Source organism: Nilaparvata lugens, chromosome 1, assembly GCF_014356525.2.
Source record: "Nilaparvata lugens isolate BPH chromosome 1, ASM1435652v1, whole genome shotgun sequence".
NCBI lineage: Eukaryota > Metazoa > Arthropoda > Insecta > Hemiptera > Delphacidae > Nilaparvata > Nilaparvata lugens.
The window spans coordinates 2,967,864-2,980,540 of NC_052504.1; the positions used below are offsets into that span (position 1 = coordinate 2,967,864).

The 12,677-nt window shown below is 32.5% G+C and overlaps 1 non-coding gene across 1 annotated transcript; it reads left to right on the top strand.

The window, feature by feature from the left end:
* Positions 1–12,604: 12,604 nt before the first annotated feature.
* Positions 12,605–12,677, top strand: Trnaa-agc. Its single transcript has one exon. It is a non-coding gene; the product is annotated as a tRNA-Ala (tRNA).

Here is a 12,677-nt window from a genome sequence, read left to right on the forward strand (position 1 = left end):
ATTTAGTAGAATATAGAGTGACTAATGTTGTGATTCAAGTGGTAGAAATTAGAACTTTAATATAAAAATCCCAGATAGAAACTATAATTAGTTTATCAATTTATCAATATCAATTTAGTTTATTGAACACTTTACAAAATTTCATTTGTAGTATTTATAGAATGTATACGGTAACTATTATGATGTAGTATGAAATTTGAATACTCCTCAATTAGCTCTAAGCTAGAGGAGCAAAAAAACACTGTATGTATATGATACTATGTAACTTTAAATGAAATAAATTGAAAAAATTGAAAATTATTATTATTATTATTATTATTATTATTATTATATTATTATTATTATTATTATTATTATTATTATTATTATATTATTATTATTATTATTATTATTATTATTATTATTATTATTATTATTATTATGTCAGTGTTTGAGGTGTCAATGTTGGGGTAATGCAAGTGGCTATGAAATTGATAGAGTTAAGAGATTACAAAATTCCTTGCTGAAAATAGTTCATTCAAAACAAGAGAGTTACCCTAAGCCAAATTTGTTTAAAAATATAGCATTCTTCCTGTAAACGAGCTTTTCAGATATGATATCTTATTAAATAATTATTTTTCTAATAACTTTAAAATGTCAAGTAGAATTTTGCATGAGCGAAGACAAGGTGCTGCTTATAAGAGGTTTATTGTGCCCGAATACAATAATATCATGGTAAATGTGAACTTAGTTATGTTGTACCAACTATTTTCAATGAGTTGCCAGATGATTTAATTGGTCTGGATAGAATTTCAATTGTTAAGAATAAGATGAAACACTTTCTGTAAATAATTTGAGTGAATTTGAGTGATTTTCATAAATTCTTTCTTTTTTATATATATTTTTTCTTGTGTATTATTGTTGTTTGTGATAAGCAACAACTGAAATCCATTGTTTTATTATTTTATTGCTACACAATACAATTAAATGAATTATATCAATGTATCAATTAATTTTGATTGTATCAAGATTGATTGTATCAATGTACTATTTCTATGGTTTTTTTTTAATATAATGTAAAACTTGACTCCTCCAGTCAAACCTTCTTAGAAGGTTTTGGAGAATTTATAATTCGTCTGGTTTATAATATTTGAAATGTTCTACTGAAAGGGAATCTTCTTATCTTTTGTCATTCTTGCTTTTTTTATTATTCTTCATTTGTTTTGTTTGTAAGATTTCTTTTTATAAGTGTATTTTTCATTTTTGTTTGTTATATTTTCTATAATAAACTCCCTTCTTCTGGGGGTACCAGGACGAAGGAAAAAGGAAAGGAAAGGATTATTATTATTCTCTTTTTCACGCAGTTGCGGATAGCTTATGCGAAGAGGGCAAAATTTATGCAACCTCTTGGCATTATTTCTATTATTGATGGAGTATTTTACCAAATATGTTGGAGCGTTTGGCGTACTATGCGAGCTGTATCAAGCAGAACAGACTTCTGCATTTTCCTACCAGAGTTTCTGAGACATCAATAGCCTTACAGCTCTCCACTGTTGAATTAAGAACCAGACCATTCACAGATATTACGATTGGGATTATTCTAACAGTATGGAGCCCATACATATCTTTGAGCTCAAATGCTAGCTCTTGATACTTCCTCAATTTCTCACCTCTTGTTCTTTGACAATTTTCATCTGCTGGTATGGCTACATCAATTATCAAGGCTTCTTTTTCATTCATGTTCAACATTAGGATGTCAGGCTTGTTATGAATGACTTGCCTGTCAGTGATCATTTGAACATCCCAATAGATCTTAATCTGGTTTCTCTCAATAAATGCAGGAGGAGAGTAAGAATAGTATGGGGGCATTTCTTCAAAGAAGTCAAATTCCTGCTGCAATTTCAGGTGCACTATTTTTGCAACATTATTATGTCGCCTCAAATACTCTTTTGGTGCCAATATTGAGCAGCCTGCAACTATGTGCTGAATACTTTCTACTGCAGCGTTACAAAGCCTGCATTTATCACTTATGCTCAGATCTCTGATGATATGTCTTCTATAGGCATTGGTAGCGACAACCTGATCCTGCATAGCAATTATAAAGCCTTCTGTTTCTGGGAAAAGATTTCCATCTGTCAGCCACCTGCTTGAAAGGTCATGATTATTATGATCAGAGTTCAGATGCTTACAGTAGCGCCCATGCAGTTCCCTCTGTTGCCATTCTGCCTTGTAATCATGCACTGTCAAGGGCTCTCGACCATTAGGATTCCTCAGGTTAAGTGCAGTATAATTTCATCCAGTCGGCACACTTCCCTGAGAAGATTTGTGTTAGCAGAAATGAAATACTCTCTTAGTCTTTTCTCTTGTTTGCACACAGATCTGAAACCCTGGACAAGCCCCTGCCACCCAGCTTCCTTGGCATATATAGACGACTCATCGATGATCTTGGGTGATGCACCCTGTTTTTCGTCATTTGAGTCCTCACAAGCCTGTCCATTTGTTCCAGACGAGTGTCAGACCACTTCAGAACACCAAAACTGTAGGTCAGAGATGGAATAACCCAAGAATTTATATGTTATTATTATATATTATTATATATTATTATTATTATATATTATTATTATTATTATTATTATTATTATTATTATTATTATTATTATTATTATTATTATTATTATTATTATTACTAAGGCATGTAATAATAATTATTACATTATTACAAAGGCAGTGACTATTATAATAGCGTAAGAATAAGCAAGTGAGAAATAAGTGCTTCAGTATAAAAGTTGAAAGAAAAATAATAATGTTTTAAGTTATTTTTTGGCAGAGAACTTGGTAATTATTGTGTAAATAATATTTGCTACGAGTCACAGGAACTTTGAAGTCGGTAAGCCTAGATTTCGAAAAAGTGAGGTTAGGAAAACAAAAACTTTAACCAACAATCTTAGAATTTAACTGTTATTCAGTGAAATATTATCAATAGATTAAATATGGATTGTTCAGTCTGCGATAAGGCTTTGCCGATTGATAACGATTGTGTGGCTTGTGGTAAGTGTCAATTGGAATATCACTTTCACTGTTCGGGGGTATCTAAGTCAACATGGAAGGCGAAAAGTGCCCAAAAAAAAGCAGAATGGGAGTGTCCTCAATGTAGGGGTGCAGCAAGACCAAGGAAAAACAGTACTGAAGAAGAACTCACCGATGGGACACATTTGATGCTGAAACGCCTAGTGGAGAAGATGCTCAGTGACCATGAAGCAGTGATGGTGAAAAAAATGGAGGAAATGAAGAAGCTGTTCACCGGAATTGAAGAGAAAATTGGGGGGGTTTTAGAAGAAATAAAAAACCTTAAAAAGAAGACAGAAATCTTAAAAAGCGATATTGATGACTTAAGAGTGGACTTGGAATGTGAGCGACAGTATGGAAGAAGCAGAAACATCATCATATCCAGTATTCCGTTTTCGAGGAATGAGGATCTGAAAGAGAAAATACTCACGCTTATGAAGAAGATGGATATTGAACTGAGAAGAGAAGACATAACTACTCATCGCCTGCCGTCGAAGAATGCAGAAAGCCCAACTATCCTACAGCTGAGCTCTCGATCAGTGAGGGATATGATAGTTAAAAAGGCCAGGGCGATTAGACCTACCACGTCCATGTTCAACGAGACCAAGACAGTCAAATCAATTTACTTCAATGACCATCTTACCCCCTATTTCAACAATCTATTCAAAAAAGTGAAGGAAATGAAAATCACAAAGAAATACAAATTTCTGTGGATGAATGGGGACAGAATAATGATTAAAAAAGATGAGACAGCTAGAGCAATAAAAATAATAAGGTTTGAAGATTTAGAAAAAATAATATAAAGATAATTAAAAGTTCTCAAGGCCAGGATATTACATTTACAATTTAATTAGTAGCTCAATAAGGTAAGTTACTATCTTTTCTCCCTAATAAATCTACCAAACAGTAATATTATAGGTATAAATAAAAATATAACCATAAAACTTTCTAGAAATCAAAATTTTTCAATTAAATGAAGAAGATTTAAATAACGACAGGGATTTCAGAGTATTTCAAGACTTGGATCAGTCCAAAGAATTTTTGAAGAAGAACAAGACAGTGAATGAACTAAATATTTTATGCACCAATATTAGATCACTCAGAAAAAATTGGGATACATTGAGAGCAGAAACTAACAGTATAATCAATGAAATAGATATTCTTGTGCTTAGCGAAATTAATATTAATAGTGAAGAAACAAATTTGTATGGAATTCAGGGTTTTACAAGTCTATTTAAATGTAGGTCCGATGGGAGAGGGGGAGGTGGATTGGGAATTTTTTACAAAGCAGGTATTAAAGTTGAGAAAAATGAAATAGATTTTGTGTCTGCTGAATTAATATCTTTTAAGTTTTGTGATAGAAATACGACAATAATAATCATAGCTATTTATAGACCACCTAATCAAAATGTGAATTTATTTAATGAAGAATTAGAGAGGCTTTTAACATCAGAAAGAATGAGTCAAGAAAAAAATATTATCATGGTAGGAGATATAAATATATGTTACCTGTCAGATATGTATGGTTCGAATAATTATATAAGTGTACTCTACTCTTATGGTTTATACAATACTATACAAAAGCCAACTAGAGAGGAAACATATGGTAACACAGTTGTATCATCATGCCTAGATCATGTTAATGTAAAGTTAGATCCTAACAACTCTTATATTTCATTTTTGATTGAAAGCAAAATTGCAGACCATTACTGGACAGGGATCAAATTGTTAGAAACATGTACAGATGGTACACACCAGACTATGGAAAATGAATATAAAAGTGTCATTTTAACGGGGAGAGTAAATGAATTGATTCAAACTGAAAATTGGTGGCCGATTCTAGACTTAAGAGAACCATCAGATATTTATAATGATATAGTCATGAGGTTCGAAAATATATATGCTAAAAGTGTCATAAAGGTTAAACAAAAAACTAAGCAACTACATAATTCCTGGTTCAATGATAGAATTAAGCTGATGATAGAGAGAAAGAACTATTTATGGCAAATGGTTAAAAGAGATAAACATAATGTGGATTTGAGAAATCAGTTTAGAAACATACGAAATAAGTTAACAGACATGATTCGTAATGAGAAAAGGAAATACTATTATAGGGCTTTCAATGATAACTCCAACAATACTAAGAAAATTTGGGAAATCATCAATCATTTTATAAATAAGAAGAATAGGCCGTCTCTAAAGGAATCAATTAAGTTAAATTTCAATATCAATGAAGATCATCAAATTATGAACCTAACAGAGAAATTTAAAAACAGCTTTAAAGAAAAAATAGAAGAAATTACAACAGAAATGAACGGGCAACACTTTGATATAATACCACATTTAAAAGAAGGTAACTATACAATAGGGGATAGGATGAGTATGAATTTTAAAAAAATGAAAGAACATCAACTTTATAGTATCATTAACAAACTAAACAATAGATCATCTGCAGGACCTGACAAAATTAGGCCAAAAGATATAATAAATAACATTTTCTATCTAAAGCTGATCCTGATGCATTTGATTAATAGGATAATTGAAACAGGAAAAATACCTCAGCGTCTAAAAATAACACATCTCAGACCAATTTTCAAGAATGGAACAAAGAAAAATGTAGGTTCTTATAGGCCAATAGGATCAATCTCAGTAATTATGAAAATTCTAGAACATTTCATCTGTATGCAATTGAATCAATACCTGATCAATCAGAACATAATAAATGATGCTCAATATGGGTTTATTCCAAAAAAATCAACAATAGATTTATTAGAAAAACTAACAGAAAATATATTTGAAGCTTTAAATGACAATAAATTTGTCATAACTGTTGCAACAGATTTGACAAAAGCATATGATTTGGTTAATTATAAAATTATGCTACAAAAAATCAATAGAATAGGTATTCGTGGAAAGCTATTCAACTTGTTTGAAAACTATTTTGAAAATAGAAAAATACATGTTAGTATAGGTGAATATATTAGTACCGATTATAATCAATCCTGTGGACTTATTCAGGGCAGCATTTTGTCTCCTGTTCTATTTAATCTGTATGTAAACGATCTAGCTAGTCTCAGTTTCAAAAGTAAGGTGCTGCAGTATGCAGATGACAACCTGCTATATATGACACACACTGATCTAATAATGGGCATAAGATACATGCAAGAGGATCTCAATTTGGCTAATAAATATTTTTTCAACAACGGTATCAAGATAAATTCACAGAAAACAAAGGTATATTTAGAAATCCTAGAATTAACGTAGGTTTGTACAATTATAAATTAATTTGCCATAAAGCAGAATGTCTAAGATATAATAATTTGAGAAACACATGCAGGTGTCAGCATTTGGAATTCAGTGAGAATATTAAGCATCTAGGAGTTGTTTTTGATGCAGACATGAAATTCAATTCACACAATAATAGGATGCTGCGAATTATGAAAGCTGCTTTATACAAATGCTCTAGAATTAGCCACTGTTTTCCAATAAATATTAAAAGAATTATCTATTTCTCTATGATTCAAAGTATAATATTCTATGGTATTACAATTCATAGTTTAGCACCAGTGTATTTGAGACAGCCGTTGTATGATGTAGTTAGAAGAGTAGCAAATACATTATTTAATGGAGTCGAGCTTGGAATATTGGGTATTATGACACCAGAATCTCTCGCAAAATACACTGATTTGTCCAGACATTATTTTGAAGATGAATTAAGGGAAATAAACGAAATAAGTTATGGTTTGAGAAATAGGCTATTTAGAGCACAGCGTTATAATAATAATTATGGTAAGAACCTATTAAAATACAGAATCCCTTACCTGTTGAACGATTTGCCACCAGAATTAAAAAATTTACAAAGAAATGAAATAAAAACCAAACTTAAGAATTATTTTATAGGAATTGTTTGAATGAAAAGATATGTTGAAGATTATTGTTAATATTCTAATAGGTTAGTTAGTAGATAGGTTAGTTTGCACATAGAAGACAATAATAAACTGCACTGTACAATGGGAAATGGAAAAGAAAAAACTATGGATGAATAAATAAATAAGAATAATTTTAATATTGTAAACAAAAAAGTGCTTTAGAAGCAGTTGAAAATGATTAAGAGAGTGTATATTACAGTTTGTAGTATAATAAATGTTTTTTTGGAGGATAGGTTATGTTTTTGTATTCTATGACTGTGTGTGTATTGTAATATTGTTGATGTGCATGTTGGTTCAGCTAGTCAGCTGTTCAAAGCCACCTAAATGCAAGAGACAATAATGTCTGCAAGGTTGATCACCGATTTAGTAGAATATAGAGTGACTAATGTTGTGATTCAAGTGGTAGAAATTAGAACTTTAATATCAAATCCCAGATAGAAACTATAATAGACTTTCAATTTAGTTTATTGAACACTTTACAAAAATTTTCATTTGTAGTATTTATAGAATGTATACGGTAACTATTATGATGTAGTATGAAATTTGAATACTCCTCAATTAGCTCTAAGCTAGAGGAGCAAAAAAACACTGTATGTATATGATACTATGTAACTTTAAATGAAATAAATTGAAATTGAAATAAATTGAAATTGAAACTACTATCATTTCATCCACCGTCCACCTGTAAAAGGGGTATAAGTATAATTATGTCAATTTGTCATTAATCAAACAGCAACATGTTATCTATCTTCTCAAACCTCCATCTTAAGGTTCGTAAAAATCTCTATATTCCTCCACTGAGTAGGCACAAATGGATAGCAGCTCTTTTTTCAATAAAAATCTGAAAGCTTTACCTGACTTTTCTTTTATGTGAGATGGCAATAAGTTGTACATCCGGATACCTGAACTCCTTAGCCCTCGCTCATACATATAGTACTTCGATGTGCATCATCTCTCAAATTATTTCTGTATCTCGTCGAATATTGGTGAAATGTTTCTCCTATGTATTAAATAATAACCCAAGTGCTAATGTTCGCTGCACGGCGCGGTGTACGTCGTTCGCTGCGCTGTTCGAGGTTCGGTTCGGCATGTGTGGGCATAACTTGAGCTGTGTACAAACGCGCGTTTCTCAAACAATGATTCGCCTAGTACGGTGATCGAGAACAGAGCGCGTTCCATTGTTGCGGGCGGGAGCTTGGCCGGTTCGCTGCGCGCGAACCGAAATCGCGAGACGTGCTATCGTCTTGCTTACTTCTCGCATTTTTCGTTCGTGTGTTGCGCAGAGCAAAACTCTGTACGCAGGTTTATTGTAGAAGCCAATTCTTTCCTTCATTATTGAATCACTTTTTGCTTGGTTGACAACCAGGAAGATGGCGGACCTGCCGAAATATCTCGTTGTCACAGTGAGTGATTAATTCATTTATTGGAAAAAATCTGACTGCTACTCATTCTTTTTAATAGCAAAAAGTGATTTAATAATAAGCAGTTTTTTATGGAAAACAACATTGAATAATCCTTTATTACTTTCCTTGCCCTATTACCATAGGTAAGGAAAGTATTGCTTTCAAAAAAAATTAAGATACCCCAATTTGTAAATTTCTATACGTTTCAAGGTCCCCTGAGTCCAAAAAAGTGGTTTTTGGGTATTGGTCTGTATGTGTGTGTGTGAGTGTGTGTATGTATGTATGTGTGTGTTGTGTGTGTGTGTGTGTGTGTGTTGTGTGTGTGTGTGTGTTGTGTGTGTGTGTGTGTGTGTGTGTGGTGTGTGGTGTGTGTGTGTGTGTGTGTGTGTGTGTGGTGTGTGTGTGTGTGTGTTGTGTGTGTGTGTGTGGTGTGTGTGTGTGTTGTGTGTGTGTGTGTTGTGTGTGTGTGTGTGTGAGTGTATGTGCGTCTGTGTACACGATATCTCATCTCCCAATTAACGGAATGACTTGAATTTGAAACTTAAGGTCCTTATACTATAAGTATCCGACACGAACAATTTCAATCAAATGCGATTCAAGATGGCGGCTAAAATGGCGAAAATGTTGTCAAAAACAGGGTTTTTCGCGATTTTCTCGAAAACGGCTCCAACGATTTTGATCAAATTCATACCTGAAGAAGTCATTGATAAGCTCTATCAACTGCCACAAGTCCTACGAGCAAGTCCTATCTGTAAAAATTTCAGGAGCTCCGCCCCATCTATGCAAAGTTTGATTTTAGATTCCCAATTATCAGGCTTCAGATACATTCAAACAAAAAATGTTGAGTGGATTGAGCATGAGAATCTCTACAATTAATGTTCTATAACATTTTCACCTAAAATTGAAAATAAGCTCGAAATTCGAGAAAATGTGATTATTTCATTTGCTAACTGTTGACAACTACTGTTGATTCTATTTAATCATTCACTATGAAGAGATAGCAAACCTCGTGTGTTTCCAAACTTTAAACTTTAATATTTATCAAAATGAAAAAGTTTTTTCAGGAAAACATTTTTCGATCATTACTTTTCGAGATAGGAGCGCCTGAAGTTTGAATTTCTGGGACAGAACATTTCAAATTCGGTAAGATATAAATCATGAGATTTAGAGGATGGATTCTTCATGGTATTGTTGATCTAGTAAAACAAAAATTTTTGAAAAATGAATTCAATTTAACAAAAATAGCTTTTAGTTGAGGTAGAAAAACTTAGAAAAATATCACGAGTAGAAAGTTTATTTTTAGCCTTTGCACAGCCTTTAATATATCTTACTCTCTTACACATCCTACTTCTGATTATTCATCTTGCAACTAAATAAATGCTTTCACTGTCTCTTTTTTAACACACTCACTTTCTCCTTCACTCACCCTCTCACTCTCCATCAGACCAGTGACGAATCGCAAACATAATCAACAATTCAGAGAGGTACAGACTGCCTCTGCTGTTTCGTTATTCATGACATTTTGCTATAGTGAGGTCCACGTTATAATGGCAGTGGAGAAAGATAAGAGAACCGCGTTGCCGATTCTCTGCCTTGCTACTGCCTTCCATAGAGGATTGCTGATACCGGTATAGACTATCTGAACTGTTCATTCTTGTTGGAAATAATCAATATTATATTTTGGTAGTCAAGGAAATATATTTTTGAATGATTAAATAATAAACTTCCATCATTGAGATAATATATTTTGTGAAGTCAACGTTACAATGACAGTGGAGAAAGATGAGAGAACCGCGTTGCCGATTCCCTACCTCGCCACTGCCTTCTATAGAGGATTGCTGATGCAGGGATATCTGATGTTTAACTGTTCACTCTCGTTAAAAAAATCAATTATATTTTATTGCCCAATGAATATACCTTTTAATATAAATGAAGAATTTTCATAACTGAGATTCATTTACTTATGAGAAATATTTTGTCAATTAATATTATATTCCTACATTGTTAAGAAACTAACTGGCAACTTTGTGGAGGAACAAAAGGCTATCTGCTTGATAACAGTATATCTGATGTGATATCAACTGTTCATTTTTGTTTAAAAAAATCAATTATATCAATTTATTCTTCAAGAAACATGTTTTTCTATGATTAAAATATATTTTCATAATTGAGATCAAGTACTTTGTTGATTAATATTATATTTCTACATTGTTAAAACTTATCTGGCAACGTACCGGAGCTAGAGAAGGATAACGCTATCTGCTTTGTTGAGTGATAGACAAGGATAGCAATACCATTGCTAATAAAACACTGCCATTATAACGTGGACCTCGCTATAGTTGTCACGAAGAGTTGTTATCACACCGTATTTCGTACTCTGAATTGATAACTGATAACTGATAGTTAATTGATAACTGATAGTTAATTGATAACTAATAATACATCAAGCGGTCCAGTTCTCAAACCGGTTACTGGTATGTGATTTCTCTCCTATAGTGAGGTCCACGTTATAATGGCAGATAGTATCTGATCAACATTGGTGTTGCTATCCTTGTCTATCAATTGACACAGCAGATAGCGCTATCCTTTTCTACCTCCACATTGATGCCAGATCATGTTTTAAAATTTGGAGAGATATGACGATTAGTCAATAGAATATTCAATCTGAATTATGAGAATGTATTGTTTTATCATTGAAAAATATATCCTCTCTACGAATAAAATGTAGTTGATAATTTTTAACAGGAATGGAATGAACCGTTAATATTTCATTAGATATATCGGTATCATGAATATTTTATCTTGTGAAGTGAACAACTTCAAGACTTGACCTATTTTGGACTATGTGTAACCTTATCTAAATTTGGGAGAGGAATAGCACAAGGTTACCTTATTTTTTCACTCACTATGATTTTGATGATGTACTTATTGTATGAATCAATAAAGAAAGAATAAAGGTAGAGGCAAGGTAGACAATCTGCAACGCTGTCCTTCTATATTTCTTCACTGTCATTATAACGTTGAACTCACTAGGAAGATGATACAATATGATACAAATGTAATACAAAGATGATAGACAAGGATAGCAACACCAATGTTAATCAAATACTGCAATTATAACGTGGATCTCACTATAGGAAGATTATAAAATAAATGATAAATCCTATTATATTAAGCAAGCAATTTCTATATTTATTTATATATCTGGTTATTTTTATATCTGGCTATTTTTATATCTGGTTATTTCTGTTTTACGGATCTTGAAAACGGCTCTAACGATTTTCACGAAATTTGGAACATAGTGGGTTTATGATATAAAGATTCGATTGAACTAGGTCTCATTCTTTGGAAAACTCGCTGAACGACATTAAAAGGATAATTCATCCTTGGAAAACAGATGATAATTTCGTCGTCTCTCGATAACAGAAGATGCGTGTGCCTGTGTGGGAGAGAGACAGAATTATTTCCAGCTGTGTAATCATAATCAATCAGCGAGAAATTTTATCTAGCTAGACAATTTAATCGATTTGATCAACATAATCTGATTTGTTGACATTACATGGTAATCCTCCTAAACTAGAATATATCATAATTTTCAAAGTTGATCATTATTTGACAATTTCAAGTGATTAGTGAGTGTTATTTTGTTATTCGATTTGGTTTGTATATAATCTGAATTATAATTGTTTTGTTTTCAAATGTTTGAACAGAAAATTGAACCTCAATTCAAGTGTATGGAACATAACCTACTGTCTGGACTATTTATAATGTGTAAATCAAAATTTGGGAAAGAAAGAGTTTTGGGCTGTGCCTGTTAGTACTTCCCCAATCATTTAAAAATTGTGTTAGGTTTATCAAAAGTCAATAAATAAATAACGAGCGATGCTCGGTGCCCCCATATTGAAGATGATACGAAGATAATACAAAGATGATACAAATATGATACGGAGATGATACAATGATGAAACAAAGATGAAACGAAGATGACACGAGGATGATAGACAAGGATAACAACACCAATGCTAATCGGATACTGCCATTATAACGTGAACCATATAGTATGATCTACTTTCAAATTTCAGCACTACTCATAAATAACACTGATTCATCCCCATTCAATCAGTTCTAACAAAATGAAGTGAATCTTATTACAGTATACCATTCAACTCAATTGAATACATTTGTGTTGTATTTTTGTATCAAGGTAGATTTCTTTACTCATCAACCGGGGGCGTAGCTCAGATGGTAGAGCGCTCGCTTAGCATGCGAGAGGTACCGGGATCGATACCCGGCGCCTCCA